The following is a 20,832-nucleotide window of genomic DNA, read 5'->3' on the forward strand; positions in this document are numbered from 1 at the left end:
TGGTGACCCCTGGCTTTGTGGACCCTGGGCAGATTGTACTAGGAGAGAGCTACCTAGTAACCAATGCAAGCAACTCCACTACCTCCCATAGTGTGGCAGTTGTGAACTTCTCCTGGGGAGGGGTTGATGGCCTAAAGAAAGTTGTGGTGAGTGCAGATCTACCAGTAGACTGTCTGTTAGGCAATGACCTTGAAAGCTCAGCATGGTCAGAAGTGGAGTACAGGACTCATGCAGAAATGCTAGGGATTTCAGAGCATGTCCTTGCCATGACAAGGGCTCAGGCTAAGAAGTGCCTTCCTGAACCAGTGGTGGATCTTGAGACAATAGACCAGCCACAACCCAAGAGAAGGAGCAAGAGAGGAAAGGCCTCGCCTTCCACCTTGCCCCAGGTTGAGGATCAGGGTTCAGAGGAAACTGATTCTGCAGTCCAAGAGGAGACTGTCTCTGAGGAGCTTGAACCTGACCAGGTTGAGTTTCTGGGGACAGGGGGACCCTCAAGGGCAGACCTGAGGCAGGCTCAATTAGATTGCCCTTCCCTTGAACCCCTCAGACAGCAGGCTGCTGCTGAGGCTGCTGGGGATGCCCAAGGTACCCATACTGTGTATTGGGATGAGGGACTCCTTTACTCAGAGGCTAGAGCCCCCAAGCCTGGCATGACCAGGAGGTTGGTGATACCTCTGCAGTTTAGGGGATTCCTCCTTACCTTGGCCCATGATATTCCCCTTGCAGGACACTTAGGCCAGAACAAGACGTGGGACAGGCTTGTTCCACACTTTCACTGGCCTCACATGTCAGAGGATGTCAAGGAGTTTTGTCGCTCCTGTGTCACTTGCCAAGCCAGTGGTAAGTCAGGTGGCACAACAAAGGCCCCCCTAATACCACTACCTGTGGTGGGGGTCCCCTTTGAGAGAGTTGGAATTGATATTGTGGGTCCAATGGACCCCCAAACAGCATCTGGGAACAGATTCATACTGGTGGTAGTGGATCATGCCACCAGGTACCCAGAGGCTATTCCCCTAAGGACCACCACAGCACCTGTGGTGGCAAAAGCCCTCATTGCAGTTTTCTCAAGAGTGGGCTTTCCTAAGGAGGTACTATCAGATAGAGGGACAAATTTTATGTCCAGCTATCTAAAAGCAATGTGGAAGGAATGTGGAGTAAACTATAAGTTTACCACCCCATATCATCCACAATGCAATGGGCTTGTGGAGAGATTTAACAAGACCCTTAAAGGCATGATAAAAGGATTACCAGAGAAGCTCAGGCGGAAATGGGACATTCTTTTACCCTGCCTGCTCTTTGCTTACAGAGAGGTCCCACAGAAGGGGGTTGGCTACAGCCCTTTTGAACTTTTGTTTGGCCACCCTGTGAGAGGTCCATTGTGTTTGGTGAAGGAAGGATGGGAGTTACCTCTCAAAAAGCCCAAACTAGACATAGTGGACTATGTACTTGGTCTCCGCTCCAGGATGGCTGAGTACATGGAAAGAGCATCCAAAAACCTGGAGGCCAGCCAAGAATTGCAGAAAGCTTGGCATGACCAAAAGGCTGTGCTGGTAGAGTTCCAACCAGGACAGAAGGTATGGGTACTGGAGCCAGTGGCTCCAGCAGCACTCCAAGACAAATGGAGTGGACCCTATCCTATTATTGAGAAGAAAGGGGAAGTCACCTACTTGGTAGACTTTGGAACACCCAGGAGCCCTCACAGGGTAATCCATGTGAATCGCTTGAAAGCATTTGTAGACAGGGAGGACATGAGCTTGCTCATGGCCACAGATGGGGAACAGGAGGAAGAGAGTGACCCTCTCCCAGACCTGCTTTCTCAGAACCCTGATGATGGTTCAGTTGATGGAGTAGCCTTGGCAGGCAGCCTCACTGACCAGCAACAGAGGGACTGCAGACAAGTTTTGCAGGCTCACAGGCAAATGTTTTCACTCACACCCAGCCAAACTGACTGGTGTACCCATGTTGTGGACACTGGTGACAGTCTGCCTGTCAAGAATAAGATCTACAGGCAACCTGATCATGTCAGGGATTGCATCAAGGCTGAGGTGCAAAAGATGTTGGAGCTTGGAGTGATTGAGCCATCAGAGAGCCCATGGGCCAGCCCAGTAGTCCTGGTGCCAAAACCTCATACCCAAGATGGTAAGAGAGAAATGAGGTTTTGCGTGGATTACAGGGGTCTCAATGCTGTCACTAGGACAGATGCTCACCCCATTCCAAGAGCAGATGAGCTCATTGACAGATTGGCTTCTGCCAAGTTTCTGAGCACATTTGATCTGACAGCTGGCTACTGGCAAATCAGACTAGCTGAGGAGTCAAAAGCCAAAACAGCATTCTCTACCCCTAGTGGACATTATCAGTTTGTGGTAATGCCCTTTGGGTTGAAGAATGCACCTGCCACTTTCCAAAGGTTGGTGAACCAAGTCCTTACTGGGTTGGATGACTTTTGTGCAGCTTATCTGGATGATATTGCTGTCTTTAGCTCCACCTGGGAGGATCACCTGATCCACCTGAAGAAAGTTTTGGAGGCCCTGCAAAAGGCAGGCCTAACTATCAAGGCCACAAAGTGCCAGATAGGGCAGAGTAAGGTTGTATACCTGGGCCACCTAGTAGGTGGAGGCCAGGTTCAGCCACTGGAAAGCAAAATCCAGGCCATACAGGACTGGGCTCCTCCAGTTACCCAGACACAAGTCAGAGCCTTCTTGGGCCTGACTGGGTATTACAGAAAGTTTGTGAAAAACTATGGGTCTATAGTGACACCATTAAATGACTTGAGATCCAAGAAGATGCCAAAAAAGGTTCAGTGGACAGTTAGCTGTCAGAAGGCATTTGAAGACCTGAAGAAGGCCATGTGCTCTGCACCTATCCTAAAGAGTCCTGACTACTCCAAACAGTTCATTGTTCAGACAGATGCTTCTGAGTTGGGGGTGGGAGCTGTACTCTCACAACTTAATCAAGATGGTCAAGACCAGCCAATTGCTTTCATTAGCAGGAGGCTAGCCCCAAGAGAAAAACGTTGGTCAGCCATTGAGAGGGAGGCCTTTGCTGTGGTTTGGGCATTAAAGAAGTTGAGGTCCTACTTGTTTGGAACTCACTTCCTGGTGCAAACAGACCATAAGCCCCTCTTATGGCTTAATCAGATGAAGGGTGAAAATCCCAAACTGCTCAGGTGGTCCATTTCCCTACAGGGGATGGACTTTACAGTGGAGCACCGCCCAGGGACTGACCATGGTAATGCAGATGGTCTCTCCAGGTACTTCCACTTAGAACATGAAGACTTATCTGGTCAAGGTTAGTTTAATGTCCCTGCGTTTGGGGGGGGGGGGTTGTGTAGGAGAGTAGGGTCTGCTATCCTATGGTCACCCCAAATTTTTGCTTTTTGCTTCACTGGTTTTCGACTACTGAGGCTGTGGGCCTGCTGATCAGACCCCCGGCCTGCTGTTCTCTCACTAAATTCATGTGCTATAGGCACATACCAATTGGAAATGGCCTCCTTGTCAGCCCCTGTAGAATGCACTATAGGTGCACAGGGCACAGGAGCCACTAAGGCCTACCAGGGGCTGCAGCATATCTTTTGCCACCCCTGGCTGGTTCTTAAATTGACACAACTGGCTGATCACTCAGCTGGGGTAAGGTGGTGTACACACCCCTTGCTTAGATATAGTATACCTATGTCTAAACCTATATCTGGACACATGTAAACCTGTGAGCCACTCCTATAGTCAGGCCTCACCAATCCTGGAGGCTGGGTGCATGGTTTTATGTGAGATGGAGCTCTAGCATGAGCTGAGCCTGTCTGCAGCCGTCGGGAACAAATCCCTAAGCTGTTTCAGGATAATGCCATACCATATACTATTAAGTGCCTTATAATCCTCGCGGTTATTTAGCAACTTTGGTTTGGCTTTATCAAAACATGTCGTGTAAGGTGTCATACGCTTTGGAATACCATCCCCTCGCCAGTTCTGGCGACGGGGATGGCATTCCACCCCTCTAGAGGGGTAAGACATGTTACTTCACTTTAATGCGGTTGATTTCTCCAAAGGCCTTAAGATCCAGAAAATGGATGCCTCTGCCACAGACAAATGTCTGGACCCCTGGAGCTGACCGAAACCCAGTCAAGGGGGTCCTGGACAAAGGGTTTCCTGTCACAGGAGGGTGTCACCGCCCTCCAGACAGGAGATAGTGTATTGTAGCAGGGAGGTTTGAAAGAAACCAGACACTGCCTGGGGCGCACAAGGCTGCCCCTTGCATAATCCGGCCAAACCGGTTCTGGGGCACTCCAGCCCTCGTGCCAGGGCGGCCTGGATCAAAGGAAGGGGGTGTATCCACCCACTTCCTGGGTCCCACCCATAGGAGGGGACCTAGCAGGTAATCACGCCCACCAGATTCGAATAAGAGTGGGAGCAGTGCCAATGCACATCAGATTTTCCTGGAAGAAACATTTGAAACGATATTCTGGACCCTTCGCCCTCCATCTCAACGTGGAAGCCCGAAGAATCTCCCTTGTGGTCAAGGAGTGACCACCCTGCAGCAGCAGGCACCATCCAGCCCTCGACGTCTACTTAGTTGCAGTTCCCGCCGGAACTCGAGCGACTGAGATCGACGAGATCAAGCCTGCCCAGCTTCTAACAGCCCGATCCACAGTCCCTGCAAAGCTGAGACCCGTGGAGGCGACCGGAAGCGTGGGGCACGCCATCTTGAAGTGACCATGAGACGCTGACCGTGCAGCCCACGAGTGACCCTCGAAGCTGTACACCGGGGTTTGAGAAGCCCCCACCCTGAGCTACTCTTGAGCCGAAGTTCAGCCCTCCACACTCGACGAGTGCTGCGTGGGGCCCTTTGGCACGATTTGGCTCAACGCGTTGGCCCGGTCACTTGCCAGCTGGCTTGTGGTCCCTGTGCCGACGAACTACCTAAGAAGACTCGTGAATCTGGTTGCTCCAGATCCACACCAGCTCCCCTGAAAAGGAGCCCCGACTCTGACCTTCCTGGTCCGAGTGAGAAGCAATCTTCCGATCCTGCGTGGATTGCTCTTACCAAGGCTTGTTTGCTCCAAACTTGAAGCCGACTGCACCGACGGTGAGAGCCTGCGTGGGACAGATCGTGACCTGCTCCTGGACGTCGCAGATGCCCCAGAGCCCACGTGACAGCGGAGAGAAGCTCCTCGACGACCACCTGATTGCGCCCGACATTGCCTGGTTCCGTCCTGGTTCCACCCTGGTCACTGCTGAGTGACCCAGACTCTGTCCCCTCTGCTTTCAGGTACTCTACAACTCGAGTCCACCCTTGGACTCCACCGGACACTTCGTCTTCACCCTGCCTGCAGCCCTTTCAGCTTCAAGCACCAAGAGCCTGCGTGTCAAAACCCGACGCCACTTCGACCCTGTGCACCCACTTCCTGTGGGTGAGGTAACTTTGCTCCGCCGGTGTTCCCACACTGGTGCACACCTCTAGGGTCTGTGTGTTAAGTTTTGTTCCTCTAGGTTCAGCGGAAGTGTCCTTAAACTTTAACTCTTTGACTTTTACGCACCATTGGTTAACATTGGTGCATGCGTGCGCTTTCCGCACATCTCCCGAATCCCGAGGGCCATTCCCGACTTCAGCATTGCTTGTCCTGACTGCTCCCAGCGATTCCCTAGGCCCTAGGCCTAACCACTGCTCGAGTGGCCTTTCTTATACCACTTGTTTAGTATATGGTTTGAGTGGCCACCCGCCCTCATCCATAATTGTGCAACTTGTATGTTTAAACAGTGCTTTTGATTTAACGCTTGTGCCCCTTTATTCATAAAGAATACTGGGGATTGTTTTTAGTAATAAACACATATATTTTTATAATATATACTTGTGTGGTGTCCTTTCATTTGGTATTACAGGATTGTATGTGGTAAAACAGCTCGCTTAACACGACCTCTTAAGTTAAGCCTTTAGGCTGCTTAGTCCATGCTACCCCTAGGATAGCTTGTCTAATAAGGTTGACTTACAACCAGACACCATAAGGGGATTGTTTGGTCAGGTAGTAGGTGGTTCCAGAATTGGAAACATCCCCTACCAGGCCAACTTCTCACACCTCACCTCCTCTGCACCACTGGACAGGCCTCACCTCCTCTGCACCCGACAGGCCTCTCCTCCTCTGCCCCCTGGACAGGCCTCTCCTCCTCTGCACCCCTGGACAAGCCTCGCCTCCTCTGCACCCCTGGACTGGCATCACGTCCTCTGCACCCCTGGACAGGCCTCACCTCCTCTGCACCAATGGACTGGCCTCGCCTCCTCTGCACTCCTCTGGACAGGCCTCTCCTCCTCTGCACCCTCTGGACAGGCCTCACCTCCTCTGCACCCCCTGGACAGGCCTCACCTCCTCTGCATCCCTGGAGAGGCCTCACCTCCTCTACACCCCTGGACAGGCCTTTCCTCCTCTGCACCCCTGGACAGGCCTCCCGTCCTATACAACCCTGGACAGGCCTCACCTCCACTGCACCCCTGGACTGACCTCGCCTCCTCAGGACTCCCTGGACAGGCCTCTCCTCCTCTGCACCCCTGGACAGGCCTCACCTCCTGTGCACCCCTGGACAGGCCTCTCCTCCTCTGCTCCCCTGGACAGGCCTCACCTCCTGTGCACCCCTGGACAGGCCTCTCCTCCTCTGCTCCCCTGGACAGGCCTCTCCTCCTCTGCACCCCTTGACAGGCCTCAGGCCTCACCTCCTCTGCACCCCTGGACAGGCCTCACCTCCTCTGCACCCCTGGACAGGCCTCATCTCCTCTGTACCCCCTGGACAGGCCTCTCCTCCTCTGCACCCCTGGACAGGCCTCTCCTCCTCTGTACCCCCGGACAGGCCTCACCTCCTCTGCACCCATGGACAGGCCTTTCCTCCTCTGCCCCCTGGACAGGCCTCACCTTCTCTGCACCCCTGGACAGGCCCCTCGGTGCTTCTCTGAGAAGCTCTCGGTGAAGGATTCTCATTAAGGTCAGAGGAACCCAGACTTCATTCCACCCCATACAGTGCCTCTCACTCTGCCCTGAGCCTCGAGGCGCTATGACCAGTCCCCCGAAGAGAGACACTTCTCCCCTGGATAGGCCTCACCTCCTCTGCACCACTGGACAGGCCTCACCTCCTCTGCACCCCAGACAGGCCTCTCCTCCTCTGCCCCCTGGACAGGCCTCTCCTCCTCTGCACCCCTGGACAGGCCTCTCCTCCTCTGCACCCCTGGACAGGCCTTGCCTCCTCAGCACCCCTGGACTGGCATCACATCCTCTGCACCCCTGGACAGGCCTCACCTCCTCTGCACCCATGGACTGGCCTCGCCTCCTCTGCCCTCCTCTGGACAGGCCTCTCCTCCTCTGCACCCACTGGACAGGCCTCACCTCCTCTACACCCCTGGACAGGCCTCTCCTCCTCTGTACCCCTGGACAGGCCTTTCCTCCTCTGCACCCTTGGACAGGCATCTTCTCCTCTGCACCCCTGGACAGGCCTCGCCTCCTCTGCACCCCTGGACAGGCCTCACGTCCTATACACCCCTGGACAGGCCTCACCTCCACTGCACCCCTGGTCTGACCTCGCCTCCTCTGCACTCCTCTGGACAAGCCTCACCTCCTCTGCACCCCTGGACAGGTCTCATCTCCTCTGCACCCCCTGGACAGGCCTCTCCTCCTCTGCACCCCTTTACAGGCCTCTCCTCCTCTGCACCCCTGGACAGGCCTTGCCTCCTCTTCCCCATGGACAGGCCTCACCTCCTCTGCACCCCTGGACAGGCCTCACCTCCTCTGCCCCTGGACAGGCCTCTCCTCCTCTGCTCCCCTGGACAGGCCTCTCCTCCTCTGCCCCCCCTCTGTACAGGCCTCTCCTCCTCTGTACCCCTGGACAGGCCTCCCCTCTGCTTTACCCCTGGACAGGCCTCACTTCCTATGCACCACTGGACAGGCCTCACCTCCTCTGCACCCATGGACTGGCCTCGCCTCCTCTGCACTCCTCTGGACAGGCCTCTCCTCCTCTGCACCCCCTGGACAGGCCTCACCTCCTCTGCACCCCCTGGACAGGCCTCACCTCCTCTGCATCCCTGGAGAGGCCTCACCTCCTCTACACCCCTGGACAGGCCTTTCCTCCTCTGCACCCTTGGACAGGCATCTTCTCCTCTGCACCCCTGGACAAGCCTCGCCTCCTCTGCACCCCTGGACAGGCCTCGCGTCCTATACACCCCTGGACAGGCCTCACCTCCACTGCACCCCTGGACTGGCCTCGCCTCCTCTGCACTCCTCTGGACAGGCCTCACCTCCTCTGCATCCCTGGACAGGCCTCATCTCCTCTGCACCCCCTGGACAGGCCTCTCCTCCTCTGCACCCCTGGACAGGCCTCTCCTCCTCTGCACCCCTGGACAGGCCTCGCCTCCTCTGCACCCCTGGACTGGCCTCACCTCCTCTGCACTCCTCTGGACAGGCCTCACCTCCTCTGCACCCCTGGACAGGCCTCATCTCCTCTGCACCCCCTGGACAGGCCTCTCCTCCTCTGCACCCCTGGACAGGCCTCTCCTCCTCTGCACCCCTGGACAGGCCTCACCTCCTCTGCACCCCCGGACAGGCCTCTCCTCTGCACCCCTGGACAGGCCTCCCCTCCTCGGCCCGCTGGACAGGCCTCCCCTCCTCTGCACCCCTGGACAGGCCTCCCCTCCTCTGCACCCCTGGACAGACCTCTCCTCCTCTGCACCCCTGGACAGGCCTCACCTCCTCTGCACCCCTGGACAGGCCTCACCTCCTCTGCCCCCCTGGACAGGCCTCACCTCCTCTGCACCCCTGGACAGACCTCTCCTCCTCTGCCCCTCCTCTGGACAGGCCTCACCTCCTCTGCACTCCTGGACAGGCCTCTCCTCCTCTGCATCCCTGGACAGGCCTCACCCCCTCTGTACCCCTGGACAGGCCTCACCTCCTCTGCACCCCTGGACAGGCCTCTCCTTTGCACCCCTGGACAGGCCTCTCCTCCTCTGCCCCCCCTCTGTACAGGCCTCACCTCCTCTGCACCCCTAGACAGGCCTCTCCTCCTCTGCACCCCTGGACAGGCCTCACCTCCTCTGCACCCCTAGACAGGCCTCTCCTCCTCTGCACCCCTGGACAGGCCTCACCTCCTCTGCACCCCTGGACAGGCCTCACCTCCTCTGCACCCCTGGACAGGCCTCTCCTCCTCTGCACCCCTGGACAGGCCCCCACCTCCTCTGCACCCCTGCACAGGCCTCACCTCATCTGCACCCCTGGACACCCCTGGACAGGCCTCACCTCCTCTGCACCCCTGGACAGGCCTCACCTCCTCTGCACCCCTGGACAGGCCTCACCTCCTCTGCACCCCTGGACAGGCCTCACCTCCTCTGCACCCCTGGACAGGCCTCACCTCCTCTGCACCCCTGGACAGGCCTCACCTCCTCTGCACCCCTGGACAGGCCTCACCTCCTCTGCACCCCTGGACAGGCCTCTCCTCCTCTGCACCCCTGGACAGGCCTCACCTCCTCTGCACCCCTAGACAGGCCTCTCCTCCTCTGCACCCCTGGACAGGCCTCACCTCCTCTGCACCCCTGGACAGGCCTCACCTCCTCTGCACCCCTGGACAGGCCTCTCCTCCTCTGCACCCCTGGACAGGCCCCCACCTCCTCTGCACCCCTGCACAGGCCTCACCTCATCTGCACCCCTGGACACCCCTGGACAGGCCTCACCTCCTCTGCACCCCTGGACAGGCCTCACCTCCTCTGCACCCCTGGACAGGCCTCACCTCCTCTGCACCCCTGGACAGGCCTCACCTCCTCTGCACCCCTGGACAGGCCTCACCTCCTCTGCACCCCTGGACAGGCCTCTCCTCCTCTGCACCCCTGGACAGGCCTCACCTCCTCTGCACCCCTGGACAGGCCTCACCTCCTCTGCACCCCTGGACAGGCCTCTCCTCCTCTGCACCCCTGGACAGGCCTCACCTCCTCTGCACCCTCCTCTGCACCCCTGGACAGGCCTCACCTCCTCTGCACCCCTGGACAGGCCTCTCCTCCTGCGCTCCCCACTCAGGCTCAGCAGGAGGAAGAGCTGAGCTCTCCTGACGTCGTGAATGCCAGGGGGGGAAGGGGGGAAACTGATCGACGGATTAATAAATTGCAGCCAAGTGAGTTGGCAGCTCTCCTACCTGAGCAGAAACCTGTCCAGGCTCTCTCCTCCTCCTGGGGCAGATCTGGGGTCTGAGGGGGGGCAGGGGGGGGTCTGTGAGGGTCTGAAGATGGAGGTATCTGCCCACCAGACAGGCCTCCTTCCTCCTCTGCAGCCGGCTGGACACACCAGAAGAGGCCGGAAGTGATGTCACCCCCGCTGCTGGTGCTGTCTCTGCCGCCGCGACCCGGAAGAGGAAACCCTTCTCCCTTTCATCCAACGTGCAGCTCAGTGGGTTTCATCAGCAGGCTTGGAGCGCCCTCTGGTGGCCGCTGATGGAACCGCTGCCTCCAGGCTCCAGCAGTGACTACATTTCATACAAACAAACATTTATATTTGTAAAGACCTGGGATTTCAGATGTCACAGACGTGAATGTTTTTAAGGGTCAGACAGTTCAAGTACAGGGCCTCACACTTGGTTGCTGCTGTAAAAAAGCATTTATAGCTTCACTTCTGATGAGCATCTTCCAAACACTGACGTAAAGGATTAAAGAGTATTTACACAAAGGTGACAACTGGAAGCGACAGTCTGTATTTCAATGAATATATCTGTATTTCAATTAATATATCGTTATTTTAAAGAATATATGAATATTTCGGTCAGTTTTGCAATTAAACTGGACAGCTTATTTATTTATTTAAATAATTTATTTGCAGGTTTTTCAAATCCATAGTGTGGTACACAGGAAAGTAAACAGAGGAAAATACCATGGAGTTTTAAACACCAGATCAGTGACAATGCGGCATAGGCCATGAGTCAAAGCGACAATTAAAGGAACAGCTTATTTCTAATTTTCCTGTGTCTGTCGCTGATGGCTGATATTTGATACGGTTTTATATCCTCGAACAAGACTGAAATGTAGGCCCCAATTAGGTTTTGAGTTTCTGATTTAAGAGGCCAACTGTTTCCTAAAATATTAAGATAGCGGCCTCTTCCAGGCTTTGTTGTTTTTACAGTAACCACCTCCATCTTTCAACAGAGATTCAATCACAAAAAAATAAAGCAATACGCCTTTGAAACAATTTACTCCTTAGATCATAGAGCAATCAATAATGATCCAAAGATTTCTCACAGCGTGCATTGAATCATAAAAATGTGTGGGTGTTTCTGGTCTGAAGAACAGGGGAGGAGCATTTCACTACTCGAAAATATTGTTCTCCTTCACATAGGCCCCTATATCATAGTACACTCATCATCAATACACCGTTTATTAGTGAGTGCATCAACTCTTTGCAGCATTGTCGTGCAAGCTGCCTTGGGTGACACAACAATGACATTAGTTCAGACGTGCATACATCAGAGCCCTCAAGCCTCACTCATCACGAGTGACACTCACACATTTAGAGGTTGTGCTGAAGTCTCACTCAAACCTGGCTCATTCTTCAAAACTATGGAGATGAACTAGAACTTCACACATGCCAGCTGCTGTGTGCTGAGTAGCATCGCCCTAACTTTCTGCACAGAGCAGACTCCCCGTCCACATTTTGGTGGCAAAACCTTTCTCATATTTCACCTTGAGCACTGCACATGTTACAGTTCAATAGAATGCTGATGTGAATGTCTATTTTAGTGAGCCTTGGTTGTTACTTGTATCATTTTACACGTGTTCTCATCATATCTATAAATTCAGTAATGTCTTTTCCTTTTACATAGTCAAAGTCAAATGTTAAGTGACATCACTCCCTGTAAGGTCATCAGTATGCCAATTAGTTTTCAAAAACTTGAGAGGCCTTTTTTAAATATCTCAATTCTTTATTGATTTTCCATATACAATCAACAGGTATGAAAGCTCATCTATGAAGCAGAGTCCAAGATACTGTGTAAATTGGAACTTGTGAGAATGCATTGAGAACAGGAAAAACAAATAGCATAACCCTTCGAGATAGAGGTGATACGGCCCAGAAGATCCCGCAGATGATTAGGGAAGGAGGACGAGGGGGAACACGAGGGGAAGGGACATGGGAACAAGAGTGAAAAGTCAGGGAGCCAGGCCACCTGGCAGCGAAGAAGCCAACTCCCTCCCCCAAAGTAATCAAGGGGCAGGCACAGAGGACAGAACCAGGCCGATTGGTGTCAGTGTATACTGCTACCGATGTAGGAAGGGTCCCCAAACTTCTGCAGTTGGTCTTTCAGCTTACACATACGTCTTTTGTGAGTGGCCATGCTGTGCATGTCAAAGAGCCATGTACTATGAGACGGTAGTGTGGTGGATGACCAATGGCGTAAAATTCCACCTTTGCCTCTACGAAGGCGTAGCCAGCCAACTCTTACCATGGTGGGTTAAATCTGGGAATATTGACATTTTGTGAAGCAAGGTCAGACGGGTCGTTAATTGTGGTGTCACCCCTAGGTTGGTGATCAAGGTATCCCAAACGGAGCCCCAGTAGCACAAAAGTGCTGTACAGTCCCACAGGAAATGCAAAATGCCACAGGCCAGTGAACCACACCTTCGAGCACCTCCAGGACTTGGAATCCTCCGCCATATGTGCTTTATAGACCCACTCCGGCGTCCAGTGCCAGTGGTGTAGGACCTTGAAATAACTGAATTTCAACCTTTTTGATTCAGTATCGCACCAATCGGACTCTTAGATCTAACAATAAACAACTTCTTGCAGTCCCTAGGATTAAACAATCACCGACAGGATGTCGACGGTTCCCCTACAACGCGGCCAAGTTTTGGAACCAGCTTCTGGACTATATTCGTCTTGAACATAACTATCTTAGGTTCAGGAAGCAGTTGAAGATGTTTCTCTTTCCTTGAGCAGTGGTGACTGATAAGGTGTCACAAGACGCGCTGGAATGCCCTTGGGTAGCCATGCGCTCCACAAGTGCGTATTTAGTCACTCATTCAACCTGGCCTCTTGGAGGGAACTGCCATGGTCTTTCCAAAGTTCATGGGAGTCCTCCTCAGAGAGTGAGAGGCACAGCCTCTGCTCCAACAAACAGCATAAATTTTGGAAGGTGACGCTCGAAAAAAGGCTGTCTGCAGCGGTGTAGCAAAGTAGGATCTGCTTCTATGGCTCCCTTCCCTTTTTACCCGGTGTTATACTGTTTCTGACTAGTCTGGCTGGGATCCTGCTAACCAGTACCCTAGCCTCTGTACTTGCTTCCCTAAATTGGCTATGGCAAGTACCTTGGTACATTCATGTTTGGCTACTGGTGCACCCTTGTAAGCCCCTTGTATATGGTACTGAAGTACCTGGGGCATAGGTGCGCCAGGGTTCCTCCCTGGGCTGAAGCATGTATTATGCCACCCATGAGGGTCCCTCCAAATCCTGACTACATGCCTGCCATTGCAGACTGTGTGAGTTGGTGCCTGCACCTTTCAGGAGAGATGTAAGTTCCTTATATCTCTCTCCACTGCACTTAGACCCTATAGGTCACCACTCTGGCAGGTCTTTTCATAGGCAGGGTGCTCGGTTTTAAGTGTGAGGGTGCCCCTGCATGAGCGGGACACCCCTACAAACCCTGGAGTCCATTCTCCAGGCTTTGTAAGTGGAACAGCCATCCTGAAATAAAGAGGCCAAGAGTCATCACACGATGACCATCTCGAAACTGACTGGAACGAACCTGGGCATGTTTGGTATCAAACCTGTTGGAATCATACCTCAACACTGTATCCGGTGTTAAAGGTATGATTCCAATCACAGGAGAGCTCTTCCGGGGAACCCTCCCTGCTCCCGGGACCGACGTTACAGAGCCTAACTGCAACCTAGGTGTACTGCCGATGCCAGACACAATTCTGCCCTCCTGCTGCTGGGCCATGGCCGAGCAGGGGAAGGTAGGACAATAGGTTTCCTGTCACAGGGAGTTCGCTCCCCACACTGCAACAGCACCACCTGCCTGCCCGTGTCTCCCAGCTCGCTGCTGTTGCCTCGGACACGAGTTCAAGGCCCTCCTCCACCCGCAGGCTACCACCTGTGCCTCATCCCTGGTGGCCAGTGGTAGGTTGCTTTGTGTAATGCTATTGCTTGTTGTATTGTTTATTTTGTTTGATTCATTCCCCCTGTTGCCTCTTGCGCTACTTCTGTGCCCTGTGCCCTTCTGCCTTGATGTTGTGGAACTATTGAGAGTTCGAGGAGTGTTGTAAACCATGGTTGCCGTGCCCATGTTGGAGCAACCAGCATCATCTTGAGAGACTAATTTTTGAGCTTGCGTACTACTAGTGGGATGAGTGGGAGAAGCGGAAAAGCATACGCAAATCTCCCTGACCAGTTCATCCATATTGCATTGCCCTTGGACAACAGGTTTGGGAACCTGGCAGCGAAGGTGTGGCATTTTGCGCTTGAGTGTGTGGTGAACAGATCTATGTCTGGTTGGCCCCACATTTGGAAGAAAGGTTGAAGGACTTGTGGATGAAGTTCCCATTCATGTATTTGTTGAGTCTGACGACTTAACAGATCCGCTATCTGATTGTTTACTCCTGGAAGATGTTCTGCCAGGAGATATATGTTTTGTGTAATGGCCCACCTCCATATACTTTGCGCTAGGTGAGACAGCTGCAAAGAATGTGTTCCTCCTTGCTTTTGTATGTAGTACATTGCTGTCATATTGTCCATCCGGACTAAGACAGCCTTGTTGAGAAGATGTACCTGGAACTAGAAATATTGCCAGTGGTTCTAGGTGATTGATGTGGAGCGCTTCTTGTTAAGTGGTCCACTTGCCCTGAATTGTGTGATTTAGGAGATGAGCTCTCCAGCCGGTGAGTGATGTGTCTGTCGTTAGCACTATTTGTGAAACTGGCTCTAGGAACGGCCGTCCTTTGGAAAGGTTTTGTGTGTTCCACCACTGCAGAGAGCGATGTGTTTGGCTGTCTACCAACACCAGATCTGTAAGTTGTCCCTGAGCCTGATTCCACTGTCATGCCAAACATGCTTGTAAAGGGAGCATCTGAAGTCTTGTGTGAGGTACGATGAAAATGCAAGAGGCCATCATCCCTATTAGCTGCATAAACACTTGCGCTTAGAGAGAGGGTTGAGGCTGAAACTTGGTGATGAGGGTTTGCATACTGGCTATCCTGGCTGGATTGGGGTATGCTAGAGCTTTGCAAGTGTCTCTTGTAGCTACTAGATACTGATGTACGTAGGAGGGTTGTAGGTGTGACTTGGTGTAGTTTAGTGTGATCCCTAAGTCGTGTAGTAGCTGGATCATTTGATAAGTGTGATAAACACACTGATGTATGACTTGGCTTTTAAGAGCCACTCGTCCAGGTATAGAAATGCATGGATTTGCTGCCTTCTTAAGTGCGCTGCTACTACTGCAAGGCACTTTGTGAACACCCTGGGTGCTGTGGTCACCCCAAATGGAAGGACCTTGAACTGATAATGCTGGCCGTCCACTGTGAATCTTAGGTATTTCCTGTGAGCAGGGTGAATGGGAATTTGGAAGTAGGAGTCCTTGAGATCTAGTGTGGCAAGGAAGTCGCCTCTTTGAAGCAGTGGAAGGATCTGCTGAAGAGTGATCATGTGAAAATGATCTGATTGAACGTAGAAATTGAGAGGTCTGAGGTCCAGTATTGGTCTTAGTGTCCCGTCTTTTTTGGGGATTAGGAAATACAGGGAGTAAACCCCTGTTCCTTGATGTTGTATGGGAACTGGTTCTATTGCGTGCTTTTGAGGCAGTGAAAGAACTTCTTGTTTGAGGAGTGTTAGATGTTCCCTGGACATTGGACGCTGTTTGGGTGGTAAGTTGAGGGGAGTAGCAGAAAGTTCCAGGCAGTAACCAAACTGGATAATATGTCTTACCCACTTGTCCATAGTGATTGAATTCCAGACAGGTAGGAACTGTGATAGTCTCCCTCCGACCGGAGTGGAATGGTCTGGAGGGAAGTCACTGCTTCCTAGCGGGGGAGTTGCGAGTGTTGTTGTTACCTCGACCTCTCCCTTTGTTGTTACTTTCCCTGTATCCACCTCTAAAATATCCCCTACTGGGAGATGTTTGTGTGGTGTTTCTGTATGAAGAGGAAGTAGTGTATCTACTAATGTTCCTGGATTATCCTCTGTAGAAGGAGCGGCGAAAGGAACCACGTGTGGACGGAGACTGTAATGCTCCCATGGATTTAGCAGTCTCCGTGTCTTTTTAAATTTTTTGGTGTCTACAGCCGGTCCAAAAAGGTGTTGCTGATTGAACAGCTGGTTGAGGATAGTTGTTTGTACCTCCTGTTTGAAGCCAGAAATGTGCATCCAAGCATGTTGTCTGAGTAACATGCTAGTGTTAAAGGCCCTAGAGGCGGTCTCAGCTGCATCAAGGGCACACTTGATTGATGCATTGGTTATTAATTTCCCCTCTTGGATGAGATCATTGGCCTTGGTCTTGTATTGATCTGGTAAATGTTGCAATAGGGTTTCTAGTTGGTCATAGTGAGCCTTATCATACCTAGCAAGTAATGCTTGTGTGATGGCTATCTGCCAGTGATTAGCTGCTTGAGCAGCAACTCGTTTGTCGGAAGCATCTAATAATTTATAACCGGAGGTGGTGCCTCACCACAGGTCTGAGAATTAGCCCATTTTCTAGCGTTAGGTACCACCAGGGAATCTTAAGGGAGTTGACTTTTGATGTAGACGGGATCATTGAGAGGAGGTTTATATTTTTTGTCAATTCTCGGATTGAGAATTCTAGCCCTAACAGGGTCTTTAAATATGTCAGAGGCATGTTTAATTAGTATAAAGTAAAGGTACCCCCTATTAAATTGAGGCCTAAGAGGAGGGGGAAAAGATAAATACAACAATAGATAACCTCTTACCTGGCCTATCTAATTTGCAAAGTTGGCAATAGCTCTATTTATAATTTTCAAAGATTTTTTTATGTGCTGTATCTTTGAAAAATGTAAATAGAGCTATTGCCAACTTTGCAAATTAGATAGACCAGATAAGAGGTCATCTATTGTTGTAGAGGCATGTTTAATCACACCTTTAACATTGGCAGGGTTTGTACAGTCTTTAGTGACTGCTCAAAAGTGTCTGAATGCATTGAAACACCACGGTATGTAGCTGCCCTATTTACCAACTGACTAAAGCCAATATTGTCATCTGGGGGAGTTGGCTTTGTTGGGTATGCCTGGGGATCACGTAGGTCTGGAGGGTCGACCGGGTCATCATAATCGTCCTAGTCGTCCTGTGGTACGTCTGCATCGGTATCAGGGTCTATAAAAGGGTCATTGTTGCCTCCCCCATCCCCTAAATCATCATCAACCTGTAGTAATGGAGAGTTTGGTGAAAGTATAGGAGAGTGTGGAGGAGAGATAGGCTTAGAACGAAGAAAAGGAGAACAGGGTTGTATAGGTTAAGTAGCACAGTCTTTTTTCTTAACAGGCACTGCAGGAATGCCTGGTGTATCCAGTTTCCTCTTCTTGGGTGGAACAGTAGACACGTGTCCGGTTTTAGGGTCCATGTGTAGTGTTTTTTGATTTGGATCGATAGGATCCGGTAAAAAAAGTTCTTCCTCTTCCGTAGACGCTTTCGATGCTGATCTTTTCGGGTCCAAGTAAGTTTTGGATTTCTGCTCGGGATCCTTGGAAGGTGTTTTTGGATCCTTGGTACCCACCCCATGGAAGGGACCCATTGGTCCCTGCCCATTACCTACCTGTAACACCCCTTCCTCATATCCAGCAACAACAAGAAAAGAAGAGAAGAAGGACGAGAAGCTGCACACAAGAGGACGCCGCTCACTGACTTGGCCTCAGCCCTACAGGCCTGTCTCCCCTCGAACCTGCTCCTGTGAAAACCCCGGCCTTTCCAGCAGCCAGCAACCTCACAAACCCCGGAGGACCTGCCTGCCTTCACTTTCAAGACTGTTTCTCCTGTGAACACCGGACAGGTTTAAACTGCAGCTTCTGGTGCCAGCCAGAAATCGAGAATCCAGCCCACTCCACACTCGCCGAACCCGACCCAAGCTCAGGTGGAAAAACACCACAAGGAGGTCCCCCCGGCGATCCTGACCCGAGATCCGGTGACCCATGACTTGCCTCAAGCCTCCAGAAGATGTCTGTAGCCTCAATCCAGAGGACCCGACGTCCAAAGGCACCCCTACATCCTACGCCCCACGGCCTTGTGTGCCCAACCCAGCGGTGCCTAACCAACCTTCAAGATCCCAACTTACCACTCGAAGTGGTGGTCGCTCCTGGAAGATCCTCGTCCACGAGCCTGCAGTGTGTCTTTGTCCCGGAGAATCTGCATTGAAATCAACAGGGCACCCGACCTCAAAACAGACCCTGCGCCCGGCCGCCCTAGTGCCGCTGAGGGTGCACCTTTGGTCCCCAACTTGCCCTGAGCTAAACCCTAGGAGCTTTGCTCCCACAATCCTGTGGCCTGCTTGCCAGCCTCCACCAAACAAAGCCCCCCTATCCTCCATAGGATAACATTGGGCCTCAACACTCTGCACTCGGCCGTCCTAGTGCCGCTGAGGGTGCAACAACAGTGCATCACTGACCCTTGGAGACCCCCTGAGTCAAACCCCAGAACCTTAACTCCCACAGTCAATTACTTCCCTGAGAACCGTTAACCTGTTTTCCCTCCATAGGATAACATGGACACTTTTTCTCCGAAATGTTTTTAAGTGTGGAGTTTTGAAATCTAAAAATATTTTTTAAATCGCACAAATAACCAAAATGTGTTTACTTACCTGTTTCTAGGGAATGTCCCAGTGCTGAATCTAGGTATCCAAAAGTGATACAAAAGGGGATGATGGACGGAGCGTTTGAGCAAATCAAACACTCACCCCCAGTCAACTGATCTGGGTTTAATCCATCACCATTCTTTAGCTCACTCCGCCACCCCAGTTCAGACATGGCCATATACAAATCAGTCTGACCCTGTGCCTCATGGGAAAAGTCCAGCCCGAACTGCCAAGCCATGTCTTCCCTAGACCGGAAACAAGTATCCTGGGACCGGTGTTGCGTTCATAACCCTCATCAGCCAGGCTATCTTGAATCAAGTGGCAAAGTGAGCAAGGGACTCACGTCTGAGCATACCCTGCCAACTTAGGGCGAACAAAGCGATACTAAAGGGGATGATGGACGGAATCTAGGTATCCAGCACTGAGTTAGAAAAGTAACCCGAAAAGTAACTTACCTGCAATTTATTGTAGAAGCCCATTTATTTCAATGTACTGCTCCAAAAAGTTTCCAAGTGTGGAGTTTTGAAAACTGAAAATATTCTTTAAAAATCATGCGAATAACCAAAACGTAATTACTTAGCTGTTTCTAGGAAATGTACCAGTGCTGAATCTAGGTATCCAGCACTGAGTTAGAAAAGTAAAGCAAAAAGTAACTTACCTGCAATTTAGTGAAAAAGCCTATTCATTTCAAAGTACTGTATTTGCTAAGTGTTGCATACTACTGCTCCCCTGTAAATCAAACAAAGTACATTTTCTACTGCCTACTTGAACTGTGTTCATACAAGTAAATTATTACTGCAGAGTATTTTTATGCTTACCTGTGCCAGGCTTGCTTAGTTCTAGAAATAAAACAATAGTATATTTATTTATACAAAAACAATTGGCCTAGAGTTCAGTTCTTGAGTGTGTGAATTCATTTGCTGACTGAGTGTGTACATCAAATGCTTAACACTGTCCTCTGATACTGCCTTACTGCTCGACGAAGCTACCACTATAAAGAGAGTAAGTTTCTATCTAACTTTAACCTCTGCCTACCTCTGGAGACCCTTGGACTCTACACACTGTACCTCACTTTGGTGCAGTATACAGAGCCAGTTTCTTACAATACCTCACTGTATGTCTCTCCCAATTTACATGTGATGTTGTTGCCCAGTGGAAGGAGCAAGCTGCTCTGGTAACTTCTTCAACGCTGGAGTTACACACCCGGATGAGGGCTATATAACTCTGCTGGGGTCTGTACTTCAGCATTGCATCTTGAAAGGTCAGAGTTATCACTACATTTTTCTAACAGGGGATTTTAACACTCATGTGTGGGGACATCAGGCAAGGAGGAGTGGAAGCTATGAGCTGTGCACGAGAAGCAGGCTTACACATGGAACATACTCCCAAGGGTATTGAGCTTAACTCCATCTTGCTTGAATTTGATCTGACATCTGTAATGAATAAGCTGCCTCCGGGGAAAACAGACATTACTTCCACCTTTATTGGGTGAGGGTGTGAGACCGTTATTGATTTCACCTTTGTATATACCCCCCACCTCCGCAGCGGTCCGTGCAGCACACCTCACTCTCCGCAGGGGGCCCAGCAGCTCTGCATTGGGGAACTCCACCGCCCGGCAGCAGCTGTCATCACCAGTCTCCGCCGACCAAAGCGGATCGGCTGCTCTCTCCGCGGCCGCTGATCGTCCCCCACGGCCCGCAGCCACCGCCCGGCGGGGCGCCACTCCAGTAGGCTAAGGGGATGCAAGATGGCGGCCTCCTCCACAGCGGCTGCCTCCTGTCCTCGCCCGCCGATATCCCAGTAGGGCACTGCCGCTGAGGCCAAGGGCAAGGGAGTGATGACGTGTGGGGGCGTCACCAACTACTCAGTCCCCCCGGAAGGTAGGGGCGCCGCGTCCCTCTCACAGCCGGTGCCGGCATGCTCGCCTGGTCCGGGCAGCACCAAAATCGAGGTCCCGGCGTTCTAGGCCTCACCGGACCCGTCAGGACCAGCTGCGTCGCCGGCTCGTAGAGCCATCACCTGGGCCGCCACCCGGTCACATTCGCCACTACTT

General features: G+C 52.1%; 2 protein-coding genes across 3 annotated transcripts in view; both read right to left on the minus strand.

Moving 5' to 3' along the window:
- Nucleotides 1-10,275, minus strand: part of LOC144807999 (uncharacterized) — a 34,607-nt gene extending 24,332 nt beyond the window's left edge. The window contains exon 1 of the mRNA XM_078673569.1: nt 10,146-10,275. The gene's annotated coding sequence lies outside the window, so the exon portion shown is untranslated. The remainder of the gene's footprint in view (nt 1-10,145) is intronic.
- Nucleotides 1-20,832, minus strand: part of LOC144807578 (uncharacterized) — a 436,944-nt gene that overhangs the window by 284,256 nt on the left and 131,856 nt on the right. The gene's annotated exons all lie outside the window — the stretch shown is intronic.

This window comes from Lissotriton helveticus, chromosome 1_2, assembly GCF_964261635.1.
Source record: "Lissotriton helveticus chromosome 1_2, aLisHel1.1, whole genome shotgun sequence".
In the NCBI taxonomy this organism is placed as follows: Eukaryota; Metazoa; Chordata; class Amphibia; order Caudata; family Salamandridae; genus Lissotriton; species Lissotriton helveticus.